Below are 20,480 nucleotides of genomic sequence, written 5' to 3' on the forward strand. Positions count from 1 at the left end.
GATATCTAACCAGGAAGGCAGTAAACGTAATGAGGGTATATCGCTGATAATGAGGGTATATTGCTGAGATGCGATACAGCTTAGCCGCTTCCGTGAGCAAAACGAGCATAGAAGTAAGACGCTCATTGGAAGGCTTTCTTTCAAGTTAAGCTTTGATTACAATAAACATCATATAGTGAAATAACGCTGTCCTAGATTGAAATTTAGCAAAATAAACATAAAAGGAAGCTACTGAAGGCTGCATTTTCCCATTATTCCAGGGGACATCAACTACTATTGAAGTATGGTTTGATATATTATTAATTCTAGAGGATCTAGACTTAAGTTACTTTCTCTATAATGGAAGGAGATTAAATTTGCTGACCTTGTGTACTTAAAAATCTTTATCTGTAGGAATTCTAGCAGATGTTTCATGAGAAAATGACCAAAACCTTTTTTTTTTTTTTTAATCCCATGTTTGAAATTAAAAATAGTAACACACTCACAAATGTATGATACTTATGACTTAATTTTTACACTTTAAATCTACTGATAAGAGGAAAGGATGGAAACACATCCTGTTTGAAGGGTCATTTTGGGGGTTTGGGGGGTGGAAAATTGAGACTGGGCAGCAAGAGAAATGTGGATTTCTAAACTCTTTGGGGGGAATTTCTGCCATAACAGCACTATCGCTTGTCTGTGGTGGATATGCCCCTACTTACTTTGGTCCCATCTATCCCTCTAACTTCCTCTCCCACCTTCTCTCCTTCCAGCCACCCTGGCTTTCCTGATGCTCTTGGACATCACGCTTTCACTTTATGGTGTTTTCATCTTTGTTCTCCGGCAAGAATGGTATTCAGCCATTTATCCTCATAATTTACTCCCCCATGTAATCCTGGTCTATCCTTAAATATCACCATATTAGTAAAGGTTTCACCTACAACCATGTGTCAGGTGGCACTGTCTCTCACTTTGGATCTCCTGGTTTGACTTTGCTATTCTTATCACTGCCACATATTGTGTATTAACTTACTTCTGGCTGTTTTTGCCTCTAGAATATAAGCTGCATGAGGGTTACATTCGTTTTCTCCACTGCATATCCACAACACCTAGAAGAATGCCTGGCAGGTAGTGGCTGCTCCTGAAATACCTCTTGGATAAATAAATCTGTTGCTTCATTGTCAGCCTACACAAAACATGCTGCATTTCTGAGATAAGCCAGCCACTTTTTCAGCCTTAATAGCCATGGTGTTAGCTGACTAAGATCTTTCCAAATAAATATTTCTGTTTAGGTCGTTTTCTGCCATTTCAGTGTTTCCTTCGATCACCTGTCTACTCAGTTTTGGGATTCAAGTCCAGTACAATGAAGAAATCAGGTTCAAAGTGTTGTCCTATAAGACATGCTGGAGCTTACCTAAGTTAATAGAGGTTTTAGGCTACCATAAAAAGAGTATAATGCCTTTTTTTTCTTTTCTAAATTTATATCAAGTGTATTTTCAAAACTGTGTCTCACTGTCAGCTTCTGCTGGTAAACTCCCTCGTCTGCAGATCTTAACAACCTCCTGCAGGGTTTCCACTCAAATGTTACATCTCCTGCTGTGTTTTCCAAGTATCAAACAGGACATTTCCCTGGAATGCTAGGTGTTTGGAGACAGGGAAGAAAGTTTTCTGGATCTGTGCTGAATTTTGACACTCTATTACCTTCTCTCTAGCCTTCCATACCAGCTTGTGTGAGAATTTTTTTTTTTATTTTTGTTTTTCCTTTGATAGCTATGGTATCAGAAATAACAGTTGACATTGATCTTAAAAGTGCTTTAGGGATCTGTGTATCAAAGGATGAAGAGAAGAAAATTTTGAATAATGCAAACATGAATGTTATTCCTGATTCCTCGACTTACTAGATGAGAGAATTTTAAGAAAACCACTTAGTGTACCTAAAATCGTTTTCTTCATCTGGTAAATTCTAGTCACACTATTTAACAGGAATTTTGCACCAATTATATGAAATAACGTATGTAAAGTGCCTGGAACATAGTTGATGCCCAGTGAGTGTTGCCTATTAATAGCATATTAGTCTAACCAGTAAGGTTATTAAGTGTTGTGAAAATGAGGAGAAAAGAAGAGGAAACTCAAAAGCAAGAGTGATAGTAAATGAAAGAAGCAAAAAAGAAAAAAAAATAGCAAAATAAAAGAAAAGGAGGAAGGCAAATTCACATACACAGATGAAAGCCATGAGCAAGAGAATGGGGTCAGGAAGCCACTGAATTATCTGTACGATAAAGTACATTAAAACCCTTACATTTTCCAACTCAAGAATTCAAGAATTCTATGTGATAGTAGCTGCCTTTTGAGGAGATTAGAGCGTATGGGGACACTGTTCTTAGCCACATAATTAAATTCACAAAGTCAGTTTTGGAAATCATTGAACAAGTGATCATGAATCAATTGTTTTTATGGATTAGTATGAATTATGATGAATTATTTTTATAATTGTTATTATGAATCAATCTATACTTATTAAAGTAGAGACAGTATAAATAATCATTTCATTGGGATAAATATTACTCCCTTGAAGTATCCGTAACATTTTCAAAGGAGGAAACTGTTAACCTCTAAAAGTCTTAGGAATTATGTAAACAGTTTACCTAAGCAAACTTTTAAAAAATATATTAACAAACACAATGCTTTTATAAAAGCAAACAACAACAACAGAAAAACACACAATAGTGTATTAATTCACTTGAACTTTGCGTTAATCTTCTTGAAACTGTTCACTGATCCCTGGTTAATTTTCTTACTTCATTTATTTCTATTGCCCCTCATTACAAATTAAATTCTATTTACGCTGAACTTCTTTCTGTTCCCCTAATGGACCATTCTCACTTTCATCAGTATATAGGAATGTTCAGGGATCATGTCTTAAACACATTCTTCAGGAAGCTTTCCTTGACCTCTGTAGCATGGACCATTTGCCTTCCCTAACCACTCTCACAGAACCAACATTCAGGACTTCCTTAACCCCAAATTTAGGAAATTGTAATTGCTTATTTAGTACATACACTCTTTTCACCCTCAAAGACAACAAACCCTAGAAGGCCAAGGACCAATTAGAACACCTGTATCTGGCTCAATAAATATAATATATATATATATATATATATATATATATATATATATATATATATATATATATATATAAACTTGGGTAGAAAAGGGAAATAGACAGATATGTTCATAGGATAACAAATTCTAATATATACACACATTTGTCTACAAATTTGGAAAAGTGTTTTTGGTAATGTGATAAAAAACATTTTGTCACTCACTTCAGCTTGCCTTTTCATCAAGCTCAAGGAAGGTTTTCTTAGGAGGTCTGTGGGTAGAGCATACAACTGACATTTCTAGTACAGCTATATCATCATAAAAGCATAATCTTTCTTCTTTTCACAAGTACCCTTTGTGAGTTGATCGGGGAGGGCACAGTCCTTGCTTACGTAACAACAGCGATGAAACTTGAAACCAGGATAAATGCAAACTGAATACAGTAATAAAGTACAGAATTAATTCATAAGTTTTAAGGAAATGTAATACATGATAGGATAGTACTCAGAGGGATATAACATTAAGTAACGTTATTTTGTCCAAAATATTTACTGAGGGTATCTCTGTGCAAGGCCCTCTGCTAGAGTTGGGCAGAACAACTAAATCTTCAAATAGAACACAAATCCGTGTGCAGACACATGTGCACACACACATTTATACTGCCACACAGGATGAAATATATGTCTTAAGAAGCATGTAATTGTCCTTATGAGTGCAGAGAATGGGATGATTAATTCCTGCTGGAAAGATCAGAATAGATGCATCCTCATGAGATGTGTGGCTTTAGTGATGCTAGGACAATAAGTGAATAGTCTGTGAAAAGTGCAGCTAAAATAGAGATTGTGATAACAGGAAAACCGGGAAGGTTGAAGATATCAATATATTTGGGAAATCTGAAAGGTGTAAGGGTCATGCAGAAATATGAAAAATAAGCCATAAATACAAGTTTGATCTGATACAGGGACAGTTCTGAATAACAGGGTAAGGATTTTGGATGCAGTGTGACATTTTGAACAGAGAAGAGATGAGATAAGAGATTTCTTAATGAGAGTTTTTCTTTGGAGAAATTTTGTTTTTAAGGCAGAAAAAAGGATTAGAAAATAACAACAAGATGTTTAAACAAGTGCTTCTGATAAATACCCATGACTTGTAAAAACGGTGGAAAAAGGGTTAAAATCTCAAGTAGAACAATATCAGATGCAAACACATCATTATATCAACCACATTAGAGACGGCTCACGTACCAGGTAAATGGAAAAACAGGGTTTATTCTAATCTTAGTCATCTTGCTCATCTGTGACTTTCCTCTCTGACTCTTACCAACCACTATCAATTTATTTACTTGTTCAACTCCCATTTACATGTAAAGCAGTTACTGAATTGTTAACCCATACCACCATGAGAAACAAATTTTCCAATTTGAGGGCAGTGTTTATGTACAGTTCCTTTAGGCTTTAGCCTGACAGGTTCCAGTCAAAACACCATTTTCCAAAGTTATGAGTACTTTTTAATGACTACGAATAAAGCTACAATTAATATTTGTCTTCAGGTTTTGGTATAAACATAAGTTTTCAAAGAAAATGAGACATTTACAAAAATGGCGAATGCTTAACCAGGAGGGATGAGAGATCTAGGAACATGGTACTCTATTAGTTTGGATTAGATTTTGGTTGAAAGAGAGAAAAAACCTTAAATAGTTCTGTAAACCACACACAAATTGATTTTTCTCTCATGGCAAATTCTGGAGATGGTGGTCCCAGGGCTGGTGTGCTCTATGGAATCAGGCCTCTTTTTTCATATTGATCAGACACTCAGGTCTCTTTTGTTAAGTGACCACAGATGCCCCCAAAGCTGCTTCAGTTCCAGACTTCACATGATCATTGTAGCTAGCAAGAAGAAGGAAAGAAAATAAGAAGAATTTTCCCATTTAGGAAAATTCCCAGAATTTGCACATATCACTTTCATGGACATCTCAGGGGTCACAACCTAGTCACGTGGACACATCCGGCTCCAAAGTACACCTGGGAATATTATTTGTACTCTTGTCATCCATATGTCTGCTTAAAATTTGGTGAGTTTAATACTACTAAAGAGGAAAGAATGATTCTTTTCTCTTTTTCTGGTAGCTACAACATAAACAGGATAGCTGAGGCTTGTATCAATAAATTTGTCCATAAAGGGAATTTAGGAAGAGAAGCTCCCACAATGGTTTCTATGAGACACAAGGATGGAACTATGAGACACAAGGTGTCAGTCCATGATTGAGCACTTCCAGGGCACTTCTCAAGACAGAAATTACCTTCTGTCTCTCGTATGCTATTGTTATTTTATGTTTTCTGTCAAAGACAAACCTAGTTCTAAGTAATAGAGAGAAAAGTCAGCTGTTTCTTTCACAATACCTTCATTCAAATTGCTACCACAATAGAAAGACTTGTTTTCAAAGCTTCCAAAAAATAAAATTAGGACTATATGGTGAATATACAAATAAACAGATATCATTTCATAGATTGCTTACTGGATTTCTACCATGTACCAGACACAATGCTAGATAATCAGGGGTAGAGTTTGAGCTGATCTTAACATGGCTCTGCCTTCCTGAAATTTTCTGTCGACTTAAGGGTAAATATTTTAATAAAGCAATTTTACCTAAAAAAGTTTATGTATAATTTTGGAAAGTTATATGAAAGAAAGGGAGAGAAAGAACTTTCAGGCCAACTTGCCCATATGTGAAACTGGCTACTTTCATCACTATTTATTGTTGGTTTTTAGGCACAAACTGGATGACAGCTTAGGAATGTGATAGAGAAAATTTGTGTGTGGAAAACAGACCTCCGGAAGTTGAAGGTCCCACACAAATCATGCATAGGTCCTATGATATGAAATCTTATAGAAATTATGCTATAAATCCTAAGGCTTTTTAAAGATTATATTCTAAATGCTGTTTCAGATATTATATATTGCATTAAATGTGTTTGTGTTCTGGTTGATGAATACCTTGATCGAGTTCATGGTATTAAAAGGATCATATTTAATTCCAAATGCATCCTTCAGCCTCCTCAGGAGTTAGGATGCCTTTTATCTTCCTCCCTGAGGTTTGACGCAGGGGTGGCATGCATTAACTGTTTGATGGTTATATGTTGCTGAGTAATTCATTTGGTCTCAAGCTGATCCTCAATTAAACCTCTAAGAAACCAGATAGTTCCAAAAAAGACATTAGTTCCTGATTCATAATGTCAATGATTTGGAGAATTTAAATATAACAATTTGATAAGGTAATTGTCTTAGTAATCCTGTAAGGTTTCTCATTCTACTGAAAATAGCACAGATCGTCACAAACAGCTAATTTTTAAAAAAACATTCTGCTGCAACAGTAGAATGGAGATATATACTGATGTGTTCTTATTAATTCTGAAGTTAGTGTGTTTGCTCTCCTTAAGCAATCTAATTATTTCACATTGTAAAGCTATTTGAAATTTAGGTTGGCAGTTAAAAGTAGCTTAAAATCAATCTCTAGTTTTATCTTCAGAAGCAATGTTTATCATTAAATGTCTTCCTGTAGCATTTCATCACTTTCTCCAAGTAGTATATTTCTCTCTCGTCACTACCAAATCAAATAAAAGAAAAAAAGTGACAATGTGATTAGTTGACTTATAAAGGAAGTTCTAATGCTTAAAAACAAATTAAGTGGAAAAATTATATTAAAAGCTTAAGAGCACCTGACAGTATAGATATTTCTGAAAGCAAAACACAGTCCACGTTAAAAATGTCCCAAGTTTGAGGATGCAAGATGGCAGTGTAGTAAGATCCTAAACTCACCTCCTCCCATGGATGCAACAAATCTACTACGACATATGGAATAATCCCCTCAGAAAGGGACCTGAAAACTGAATGAATAAAGCCTCCACAACAAAGGGGGAATAGTACAGCATTAATACTTGTAAGAGAGGCAGAGAGACAATCTTGCCAAGGAAAAAGCCACACTCCATTCAGCGATCCACAGTTGAGAAGGATCACAAAGATTTGGATCTTTTTCCTAAGGAGCAAAGGATCTAGTCTCCACATGAAGCACCTCAACCCCTAGATCCTGCACAGGAGAGACAAACCTCCAAAAACACCTGGCTTGGGAAACCAACTGGGAATACATCTAGGAAAACTAGAGAACTGAAGGGAATGAAAAACCTGCTCATAAAGGGCCTACATGTCGAGTATCTTGACTCAAAACTAGCACAAAAACACCAAATTAAGAAATGCACATATATGAAATTTTAAAAAATGGTACTGATGAACCTAGTGGCAAGGCAGGAATAAAGACGCAGATGTAGAGAATGGACCTGAGGACACGGTGGGGAAGGGGAAGCTGGGATGAAGTGAGAGAGTAGCACTGACATATATACAGTACCAAATGTAAAATAGATAGCTAAAGGGAAGCAGCTGCATAGCACAGGGAGATCAGCTCAGTGCTTTGTGACCACCTGGAGAGGTGGGATAGGGAGGGTGGGAGGGAGACGCAAGAGGGAGAGGATATGGGGATATACATATACATATAGCTGATTCAGTTTGTTATACAGCAGAAACTAGTACAATTTTATAATTGTAAAGCAATTATACTCCAATAAAGATATGAAAAAAATAAAAAAATAAATTAAAAAATGCATGGACCATAGGTGAAGGGAACATAAGTATTAGTTTTGAAGTGTCTGCTGGAGAGGCAGGAACCAGTTGAGACACTCCCTGGGGACAGAGACACTGGCAGGTGCCATTTTTGTTATCTCAGGCAACCTGCTAATTGTCACACTAGCAGCACCATTTAAATTCTCCCTTTAACCTGTTAGTGCCCGTGGGTGCACCCCTGTGAGAGCTCCACCTACCATGCTCTTCAGCTGGACCTCACAGCCAGCAGAGGGAGAGCCATGCCCACCAGCACATGTAAAAGTTGTGGGTGGGCCTTGATGCTGGTCCAGGGCCAGCCCAAACCACCAGCATGCTTCAGCAGCATCTGCAACCCATCACAGCAGGAAGGCACATGGAGCTCACCTATGGGACACCTGTTGAGTGCCTGGTTCTGGTGGCCAGGTGGGATTGAGACTCTGAACCTCACAGGATATCCCCTAAATAAGGCCACTCCTTCAAGATTGGATGATTTACCTAGTACATAAAAACAGACACAGAGAATTAGGCAAAATGAGGAGGCAGAGGAATATGTTCCAGTTGAAATAATAAGATAAAACCTCAGAAAAAGAACTAAATGAAACAAAGATAAGAAATCTACCCAATAAAGAATTCAAAGTAATGGTCATAAAGATGCTCACCAAACTTGGAGAAGAATGAATGAACACAGTGAGAATTTCAATAAAGAGATAGAAAATATAAGAAAGAACAAAACAGAAGTGATAACTCAACTGAAAAATACACTACAGGTGTTCAATATCAGACTGGATGAGTTAGAAAAACAAATCATGATCTGGAAGACAAAATAATGGAGCTCACCCAGACAGAGTGACAAAATGAAAAAATAATTTAAAAAAAGCAAAGACAACTTAAAAGACCTTTGAGACATCAACCAGAATAACTTTCACATTGTAAGGGTCCCAAAGGAGAAGAGAGAAATAAAGGACCAGAAAAATTATTTGAAGAATTAGTGACTGAAAACTGCCCTAATCTGGGGAAGGAAATAGGAATCCCTCAGTCCAGGAAACCCAGAGAGTTCCAAGTTAGATGAAATCAAAGAGACACACTCCACACACATTATAATTAAAATGGTAATTAAGGATAAAGAGGGAATCCTAAAAGCAGCAAGCAAAAAACAACTTGTGATGTACAAGGGAAACCCAATAAGGCTTTCAGCAGATTTTTCAGCAGAAAAATTACAGGCCAGAAGGGAGTGACATGATTTATTCAAAGAGCTGAAAGAAAAAAAATTCAACAAAGAATTCTTTAACCAACAAAGCTTTCATTCAGAATTGAAGGAGCAGAAAAGAGATTTCCAGATGAGCAAAACCTAAAGTTTATAATCATTAAACCAGCCCTACAAGATATGTTAAAGAGAGTTCTTTAAGCTGAACTAATTGTTGACAAAAAACCAAAAGTAAAAATCTCACTGGAAAAGGCAAATATATAATAAAGGTAGTGGATCAATCACTTATAAAGTAAGTATGAAGAGTATAAGAAAATAGTAAAATTAACTTAAATTACAATAATTAGTTAAAAGGCTGCATTAAATAAAAGGATGTAAAGTATATCATTGACAGCATGAAATATGGTGGGAAGGGGTGAGTAAGAAGATAGCCTTGGAATGCACTACCAACTTAAAACAGACTACTATTTACGTAGAATATTATATGTGAACTTCACAGAAACCACAAGAAAAAAACTTATAGTAAATGTACAAAAGAAAATGAGAAAGGAATCTAAACTTGACATTAAAGAAAACCACCAAAACACAAGGGGAGAGAGAAAGAGAATAAGAAAGGAACAGGGAGGAACTACAAAAACAGACAAAAAACAATTTAAAAAATGACAATAGGTCCATACCTAGCAATAATTACTATCAATATGAATGCACTAAATTTGCCAACCAAAAGACATAGAGTGGTTGAATGGATAAGCAGTTCTATCAATATATTCCCTACAAGAACTCACTTCAGAAGAAAGGACACACTCAAACTAAAAATGAAGGAATAGAAAAAAATTTTCCTAAGCAAATGGAAATAAAAAGAAAACTGGAGTAGTTATACTCACATCAGACAAAATAGACTTTAAAACAAAGACTATAATAAAAGAAAAAAAGGGTATTACAATATGATAAAGGGGTCAATCCAGCAAGAAGATATAACATTTATAAACATATATTCACCCAACAGAGGAATACCAAGATATATGAAGCAAATATTAATGGATTTAAGGGGAGAAATTGAAAGCAATACAATAATAGTAAGGAGCATTAATACCACACTTACATCAATGGATGTATCATCCAGACAGATAATCAATGAGGAGTCATTGGGTTAAATAATATGTTAAATCACATTGCTTAATTTTATGTGGAACACTTTATTCAAAAGCAGCAGAATACACATTCTTCTCAACGGCATATGGAAAATTCTCCAGGAAGATTACATGTTAGTTCACAAAACAAATCTCAAAAAGTTCAAGAAATTGAAATCATATCAAGAATCTTCTCTAACCAAAATGGTATGAAACTAGAAATTAATCAAAAGAAAAAAAAAATAAGAAAACACACAAACATGTGGAGAAGATGCTACTGAACAACCAAGGGGGTCAACAAAGAAATCGAAGGAGAAATCAAAACATGCCTAGAAATAAATGAAAACAGAAATACAACATATCAAATTCTATGTAATTCATCAAATGCAGTTCTTAGAGGGAAGTTGTTAGCAATGCAGGCCTACCTCAAGAAACAAACAAACAAAATCCCAAATAACAATCTAATCTTATACCTAAAGGAACTAGAAAAAGAACAAATGAAGCTAAGAACTGGTAGAAAATTAGTAGAAAAATTAGTAGAATTAGTAAAGATCAGAGTGGAAATAAATAGAATAGAGACAAAAAAATAGAAAAGTTTGATAGAACTAAGTGCTGGATCTTTGAAAAGATAAACAAAATCATAAACGTTCAGCCAGGCTAACAAAGAAAAAAAGAGAGAGGATTCAAATAAATAAAATCAGAAGTTAAAGAGGAGCAGTTACAACTGATACCACAGCAATGCAGAGGCTCATAAGAGACTACTAAAATAATTATACACCATAAAAATAGGACAACATAGAAGAAATGGATAAGTTCCTAGAAACATACAATCTTTCAAAAATGAATCATGAAGAAAAGGAAAATCTAAATAAACCACATACTAGTAAGGAGATTGAAACAGTAATCAAAAATTTCCCAACAAGAAAAAGTTCAGGACCAGAAGACTTCACTGGCAAATTCTATAAAACATTAAAAAAAGATTAAACATGTATTATCTCAAACTCTTCCAAAAAATTGAAAAGGAGGAAAATCTTCCAAACACAATCTATGAAGCAAGCATTATCTTGATCTTAAAACCAGACAAGGATGCCTCAAGAAAAGAAACCTGATGAACATTTGCAGAAATCCTCAACAAAACATTAGCAAACCAAATCCAACAATACATAAAGGAATCATACACTATTATAAAGTGGGATTTATTCCGGAGATGCAAAGATGGTTCAACATCTGCAAATCAATCAAACTGAAACAACACATTAACAAAATGAAGGATAAAAATCATATGATCATCTCAATAGATGTGGAAAAATCATTTGACAAGATCGAACATCCATTTATGATTTTAAAAAACCTTCAAAAACCAGGTATCAAAGGAATGTACTTCAATATAATAAAGCCCATATATGACAATCCCATAACTACCATCATCCTTAAGAGTTAAAAGCTAAAACTTTTTCTCTAAGATCAGGAAGAAGACAAGGGTGCCCACTCTCACCACTTTCATTCCACATAATATTGGAAGTACTACCCATAGCAATTAGACAAGAAAATGAGATTAAAAAGCATCCAGATTGGAAAGGAAGAAGTAAAACTGTCACAATTTGCATACTATATAGTACTTTATATAGGAAACCCTAAATAGTCCATCAAAAAAATGTTAGAACTGATAAATAAATTCAGTGAAGTTGCAGCATACAAAATTAAATATACAGAAATGAAGGCAGTTGTGTTTCTATGTACTAAAAACAATCATAAAGGAAAACTAAGAAAATAATCCATTTACAATTGTATCAAAAAGAATAAAAATACCTAGGAATAAATGTAACCAAGGTAGTGAAAGACCTATATACTAAAAATTTTAAGACACTAATGAAAGAAATTGAAGAAGACACAAATTTTAAAATATTCTGTGTTCATGGGCTGAAATAATTCATTATTGTTAAAATGTCCATACTACCCAAAGCAATCTACAGATTCAATGCAGTCCCTATGAATATTTCAATGGCATTTTTCACAGAACTAGAACAAATAATTCTAAATTTTTTATGGAATCACGAAAGATCACAAATAGTCAAAACATTCTTGAGAAAGAAAAACAAAGCTGGGTATCAAGCTCCCTGATTTTCAACTATAGTACAAAGCTATAGTAATCACAAACTGGCACAAACACAGACACACAAATCAGTGGAACAAAATAGAGAGTTCAGAAATAAACCCACACTTATATGGCCAATTAATTTACAACAAATAAGCAAAGCACATACAATGGAAAAATAAGAGTCTCTTCAGTAAATGGTGTTGGGAATACTGGACAGCCACATGCAAAATAATGAAACTAGACAACTATCTTACACATACACCAAAATTAACTCAAAAAGAATTAAAGACTTGAAGGTAGGGACTTTCCTTGCAGTCCGGTGGTTAAGACTCCACGCTTCTACTTCAGGGGACACGGGTTTGATCCCTGGTCAGGCAACTAAGATCCCACATGCCATGTGGCATGTCCAAAAAAATTAAAAAAAAAAAAAAAAAAGACTTGAATGTAAGACTTGAAACCATAAAATTCCTAAAAGAAAACATAGGTGGCAATTTCACTGGCATCCATCTTAGCGATGCTTTTGTGGATCTGACTCCAAAGGTGACAGAAACAAAGCAATAACAAATGGGACTACATCAGACTAACAACCTTCTGAACAGTGAAGGAAACCATCTCAAAACAAAAGGTATTTTACAGAATGGGAGGAGATATTTACAGATCATATATCCAATAAGGGGTTAATATCTAAAATATATAAAGAACTCATATGACTCAACAACCAAGACACAACCCACTTAAAAATGGGAAGATATCGTAAACAGTCATTTTTCCAAAAAAGACATATGGATAGCCAACAGGCACATGAAAAGATGTCCAACATCATTAATTATTAGGGAAATGCAAATCAAAAGCATGATGAAATATCACTTCACACATGATAGAATAGCTATTATTAAAAAGACAATAAATAACAAATATTGGACAGGATGTGGAGAAAAGGGTACCCTCACAAAGTTGCTACTATAAACTGGTACAGCCACTATGGAAAACAGTATGGAGACTGCTCATAAAATTAAGAATAGAACTATCATATGACCTAGTTGTTCTATTTCTAGATATTTATCTGAAGAACATGAAAACATTAATTTGAAAGACATAGGCACCCTTATATTCATTGCAGCATTGTTTATAACTGCCAAGATATGGAAGAAACCTACCTGTACATTGATGGATGAATGAATAAAGAAGATGAGGTATAGGACTTCCCTGGTGGCACAGTGGTTAAGAATCCGCCTGCCAGTGCAGGGGGACACGGGTTCGAGCCCTGGTCTGGGAAGATCCCACATGCCACGGAGCAACTAAGCCCGTGCGCCACAACGACTGAGCCTGTGCTCTAGATCCCACAAGCCACAACTGCTGAGCCCGCGCACCTAGAGCCTGTGCTCCGCAACAAGAGAAGCCACCCAATGAGAAGCCCGCACACCACAATGAAGAGTAGCCCCCACTCGCCGCAACCAGAGAAAGCCCGCACACAGCAACGAAGACCCAACACAGCCAAAAAAAAAAAAAAAAAAGATGAGGTATATATACAAAATGAAATACTACTCAGCCATAAAAAAGATTGAAATCCTTTCATTTGGGACATAGATGTATCTTGAAAGTGTTATGCTATATGAAATAAGTCACATGGAAAAAGACAAATACTGTCCGATTTCACTCATTTGTCAAATCCAAAAATAAAAACAAAAAACAAAATAAAACAAAAACAAAGCATAGATACAGATATCAGATTAGTGTTCATCAGAGGAGGAGAGGGCTGGGGGGACGAGAAAAATGGGTGAAGAGAGTCAAGTGTATGACAATGGACAGTAACTAGACTTGTGGGGTGATCAGTTTATAGTGCACACAGCTGTCAAGTTATAATGTTGTATACCTGAAACTTTAATAATAATAATAAAATAATATTTCCACAGAAATCATCAAGATGTTGTTTTCAACTAAATCTCCTAAAATAGGAATGTGTGAGTGAACATCTTAGATGTAGCATTAATGAACAGAAACTAAAGATAAGGGTAACTCAGTGAAGCAGATAGGTGACTAATCTCACACAGTGTTTTCCAAGGATCGCTAGCTATCCAGGATAGTAGTATGTAATACACATAGCAACAAAAATACTTTATGATCACAACACTTTGGGAAGTGCTAGGTGATAGAGTATAAAATATTTTTGTAACATAAACCTTAGTGTTTGTTTTTGCAGAGTGATTCATGTGACAAATTTTGAATGAATCAACCAAAATGAAGCAAGTTTTACTTCATTTTATGAATTTGGGGCCTAAATTTATGGGTTTAAGTTTCTTCAATGACAAAATTGCACAGAATATTACACAAATAGGAAGTTATTGTGGAAAGAGCTGTGTAATAAACTAGACATGAGTTCAAATCTTTTACTGCCATTTACTAGTTACATGACCTTGAGCTGTTTAAACTTTATGAATTTTAGTAATCTCATTGGTAAAAAATTTTTTTGTAAATCTACCTACATTTATCTAAAGAGTTATAAACATAAAAAATAAGGTAAGTAATAGCTATGATGAACTTTTTTATCTATAATTTATCAAAAAAAAAAATTCTTAGTCACTGAATGCATTATGTAACTTAAAAAGATGTCATATCTGATTCTGATAAGATTTCCACGTGCATGAAAAGATTATAGAATTATAGAGTCCTGGGTTTACAACGCCATTCTAAATGAATCAAAAGTTATGACTTGCCTTTGTGTAAAATACAATTAGACCTATGTTCAATCAGTAAGTAACAAAAGAAAAACAATTATTTAGGCAAGATTCTGAGTTAGAAAAAAAAGGTTCAGATGGAGTGATCTTGGCACAGAATGATTCATATATGAAAGTATAAAGCACAAGATTTTAAAAATGATTTTTCATGTTTAATTTAGAGAGAAAAAATGAGAGGTCATCGATCAATAAAAAGAAAATCTAAAGGGAAGAAGAGTAGCCATTTAGAGATATTGTGAAGAAAAAACATAATGGATTTGAGCCATTTGGGGAAAAACTGAACATAGCTTTTAAAAATCAAAAAGGACTCAGGAAATTGAGAGCTTCAAAGAGATTTTTCTGTGTGTGAAATGACTATAACTGCTCATTGAGACATTATTCCAGTAATGGAATCAACTGCAGATTCCCACAAATGGTTCTTGACAAGAATCACCTTCGTTAATACTATATTCATAGTTGCACTGAAGTTTGAACTTTAAAAGTAGCATGGATACATCACTTAAAAGATGCTTTAGGACATTTATTGAATTTACTATGGAGCCGGTCCATAGAGAAGATTAATTTATAATGAATTTGAACTTTAACAAATAAAATACCTACCTCTGAAGGAAGATAATGTTTATAAAGAAAAATTTCCCCTTTGTCAAATACCTACTGATTAATTCAAGATTTCAAGACACAGATCGAACGTACTTTCTCTGTAAAACTTTTTTTTTTTAATTTCCAGACTGGAAATATTTAATTTTCTCATGTTTTAACATAATTGTTTTTACATCTTTATTGGAGTATAATTGTTTTACAATGGAGTGTTACTTTGTGCTTTATAAAAAAAGTGAATCAGCATTAAATATACATATATCCCCATATCTCCTCCCTCTGGCGTCTCCCTTCCATCCTCCCTATCCCACCCCTCTAGGTGGTCACAAAGCACCCAGCTGATCTCCCTGTGCTATGCGTTGCTTCCCAGTAGCTACTTAATTTACATTTGGTAGTATATATAAGTCCATGCCACTCTCTCACTTCGTCTCAGCTTACACTTCCCCCTCCCTGTGTCCTCACATCCATTCTCTACACCTGCATCTTTATTCCTGTCCTGCCCCTAGGTTCTTCAGAAACATTTTTTTTTTTTTTTAGATTCCATATATATGTGTTAGCATACGGTATTTTTCTCGTTCTGACTTACTTCACTCTGTCTGACAGACTCTAGGTCCATCCACCTCACTACAAATAACTCAATTTTGTTTCTTTTTGTGGCTGAGTAATATTCCATTGTATACATGTGCCACATCTTCTTAATCCTTTCATCTGTCAGTGGATACTTAGGTTGCTTCCATGTCCTGGCTATTGTAACTACTGCTGCAATGAACAGTGTGGTACCTGACTCTTTTTGAATTATGGTTTTCTCTGGGTATATGCCCAGTAGTGGGATTACTGAGTCATATGGTAGTTTTATTTTTAGTTTTTTAAGGAACCTCCATACTATTCTCCATAGTGGCTGTATCAATTTATATTCCCAAAAACATTGCAAGAGGGTTCCCTTTTCTCCACACCCTCTCCAGCATTTATTGTTTGTAGATTTTTTAGGTGATGGCCAATCTGACCGGTGTGAGGTGATACCTCATTGTAGTTTTGATTTTCATTTTTCTAATGATTAGTGATGTTGAGCATTCTTTCATGTGTTTGTTGGCAATCTGTATATCTTCTTTGGAGAAATGTCTATTTAGGTCTTCTGCCCATGTTTGGATTGGGTAGTTTGTTTTTTTGATATTGAGCTGCATGGGCTGCTTGTAAATTTTGGAGATTAATCCTTTATCAGTTGCTTCATTTGCAAATATTTTCTCCCATTCCGAGGGTTGTCTTTTCGTCTTGTTTATGGTTTCCTTTGCTGTGCAAAATCCTTTAAGTTTCATTAGGTGCCCTTTGTTTATTTTTGTTTTTATTTCCATTTCTCTAGGAGGTGGGTCAAAAAGGATCTTGCTGTGATTTATGTCATAGAGTGTTCTGCCTATGTTTTCCTCTAAGAGTTTTATAGTGTCCGGACTTACATTTAGGTCTTTAATCCATTTTTCGTTTATTTCTGTGTATGGTGTTAGGGAGTGTTCTAATTTCATTCTTTTACATGTACTTGTCCAGTTTTCCCAGCACCACTTATTGAAGAGGCTGTCTTTTCTCCACTGTATACTCTTGCCTCCTTTATCAAAGATAAGGTGACCATATGTGCGTGGGTTTACCTCTGGGCTTTCTATCCTGTTCCATTGATCTATATTTCTTTTTTTGTGCCAGTTCCCTACTGTCTTGATTACTGTAGCTTTGTAGTATAGTCTGAAGTCAGGGAGCCTGATTCCTCCAGCTCTGTTTTTCTTTCTCAAGATTGCTTTGGCTATTAGGGGCCTTTTGTGTTTCCATACAAACTGTGAAAATTTTTGTTCTAGTTCTCTGAAAAATGCCAGTGGTATTTTGATAAGGGTTGCATTGAATCTGTAGATTGCTTTGGGTAGTAGATTCATTTTCACAGTATTGATTCTTCCAATCCCAGAACATGGTATATCTCTCCATCTATTTGTGTCATCTTTAATTTCTTTCATCAGTGTCTTATAGCTTTCTGCATACGGGTCTTTTGTCTCCCTAGGTAGGTTTATTCCTAGGTATTTTATTCTTTTTGCTGCAGTGGTAAATGGGAGTGTTTCCTTAATTTCTCTTTCAGATTTTTCATCATTAGTGTATAGGAATGCAAGAGATTTCTATACATTAATTTTGTATCCTGCTACTTTACCAAATTCATTGATTAGCTCTAGTAGTTTTCTGGTAGCATCTTTAGGATTCTCTATGTATAGTATCATGTCATCTGCAAACAGTGACAGCTTTACTTCTTCTTTTCTGATTTGGATTCCTTTTATTTCTTTTTCTTCTCTGATTGCTGTGGCTAAAACTTCCAAAACTATGTGGAATAATAGTGGTGAGAGTGGGCAACCTTGTCTTGTTCCTGATCTTAGTGGAAATGGTTTCAGTTTTTCACCATTGAGGATGGTGTTGGCTGTGGGTTTGTCCTATATGGCCTTTATTATGTTGAGGAAAGTTACCTCTATGCCTAGTTTCTGGAGGGGTTTTATCATAAATAAATTGAATTTTGTCAAAAGCTTTCTCTGCCTGTATTGAGATGATCATATGGTTTTTCTACTTCAGTTTGTTAATATGGTGTATCACATTGATTGGTTTGCTTATATTGAAGAATCCTTGCATTCCTGGGATAAACCACACTTGATCATGGTGTATGATCTTTTTAATGTGCTGTTGGATTCTGTTTGCTAGTATTTTACTGATGATTTTTACATCTATGTTCATCAGTGATATTGGCCTGTAGTTTTCTTTCTTTGTGACATCTTTGTCTGGTTTTGGTATCAGTGTGATGGTGGCCTCGTAGAATGAGTTTGGGAGTGTTCCTCCCTCTGCAATATTTTGGAAGAGTTTTAGAAGGATAGGTGTTAGCTCTTCTCTAAATGTTTGATAGAATTCGCCTGTGAAGCCATCTGGTCCTGGGCTTTTGTTTGTTGGAAGATTTTTAATCACAGTCTCAATTTCAGATCTGTTTAGATTTTCTATTTCTTCATGGTTCAGTCTCGGAAGGTTGTGATTTTCTAGGAATTTGTCCATTTTTTCCAGGTTTTCCATTTTATTGGCATATTTGCTTGTAGTAATCTCTCATGATCCTTTGTATTTCTGCAATGTCAGTTGTGACTTTTCCTTTTTCATCTCTAATTCTATTGATTTGAGTCTTCTCCCTTTCTTTCTTGGTGAGTCTGGCTAATGGTTTATCAATTTTGTTTATCTTCTCACAGAACCAACTTTTAGTTTTATTGATCTTTGCTATTGTTTCCTTCATTTCTTTTTCATTTATTTCTGATCTGGTCTTTATGATTTCTTTCCTTTTGTTAACTTTGGGGGGGGGGGTTTGTTCTTCTTTCTCTAATTGCTTTAGTTGTAATGTTAGGTTCTTTACTTGAGATGTTTCTTGTTTCTTGAGGTACGTTTGTATTGCTATAAACTTCCCTCTTAGAACTGCTTTTGCTTCATCTCATAGGTTTTGGGTCATCGTGTTTTCATTGTCATTTGTTTCTAAGTATTTTTTGATTTCCTCTTCGATTTCTTCAGTGATCTGTTGGTTATTTAGTAGTGTATTGTTTAGCCTCCATGTTTGTAGTTTTTACAGGTTTTTTTCCTGTAATTGATATCTAGTTTCATAGCGTTCTGGTCGGAAAAGATACTTGATATGATTTCAATTTTCTTAAATTTACCAAGGCTTGATTTGTGACCCAAATTATGATGTATCCTGGAGAATGTTCCACGAGCACTTGAGAAGAAAGTGTATTCTGTTTTTTTGGATGGAATGTCCTATAAATTTCAGTTAAGGCTATCTTGTTTAATGTATCATTTAAAGCTTGTGTTTCCTTATTTATTCTCATTTTGGATGATCTGTCCATTGGTGAAAGTGGGGTGTTAAAGTCCCGTACTATGATTGTGTTACTGTCGACTTACCGTTTTATGGATGTTAGCATTTACCTTATATATTGAGGTGCTCTTATGTTGAGTGCATAAATATTTTCATTTGTTTTTATCGTCTTCTTGGATTGATCCCTTGATCATTATGTAGTGTCCTTCTTTTCTCTTGTAATAGACTTTATTTTAAAGTCTATTTTGTCTGAATTAGGAATTGCTACTCTAGCTTTCTTTTGATTTCCATTTGCATGGAATATCTTTTTCCATCCCCTCACTTTCAGTCTGTATGCATCCCCAGGTCTGAAGTGGATCTCTTGCAGACAGCATATATATGGGTCTCATTTTTGTATCCATTCAGCCAGTCTCTGTCTTTTGGTTGGAGCATTTAATCCATTTACATTTAAGGTAGTTGTCAATATGTATGTTCCTATTGCCATTTTCTTAATTGTTTTGTGTTTGTTATTGTAGGTCTTTTCATTCTCTTGTTTTTCGTGTGTAGAGAAGTTCCTTTAGTATTTGTTGTAAAGCTGGTTTGGTGGTGCTGAATTCTCTTAGCTTTTGCTTTTCTGTAAATGTTTTAATTTCTCCATTGAATCTGAATGAGAACCTTTCTGGGTAGAGTAATCTTGGTTGTAGGTTTTTCCCTTTCATCACTTTAAATATATTTGCTCCTCTCTTCTGGCTTGCAGAATTTCTGCTGAAAGATCAGCTGTTAACCTTTTGGGGATTCCCTTGTATGTTATTTGTTGTTTTTCCCTTGCTGCTTTCAATATTTTTTCTTTGTATTTAATTTTTGACAGTTTGATTAATATGTGTCTTGGCATGTTTCTCCTTGGATTTGTCCTGTATGGGACTCTCTGCTCTTCCTGGACTTGATTGACTATTTCCTTTCCCATATTATGGAAGTTTTCAACTATAATCTCTTCAAATATTTTCTAATTCCTTTTCTTTTTCTCTTCTTCTTCTGGGACCCCTATAATTCAAATGTTGGTGCGTTTAATATTCTCCCAGAGGTCTCTGAGACTGTCCTTAATTCTTTTCATTGTTTTTTCTTTATTCTGCTCTGTGGTAGCTATTTCTATTGTTTT

Source organism: Eschrichtius robustus, chromosome 4 (genome assembly GCF_028021215.1).
Source record: "Eschrichtius robustus isolate mEscRob2 chromosome 4, mEscRob2.pri, whole genome shotgun sequence".
Taxonomy (NCBI): Eukaryota; Metazoa; Chordata; class Mammalia; order Artiodactyla; family Eschrichtiidae; genus Eschrichtius; species Eschrichtius robustus.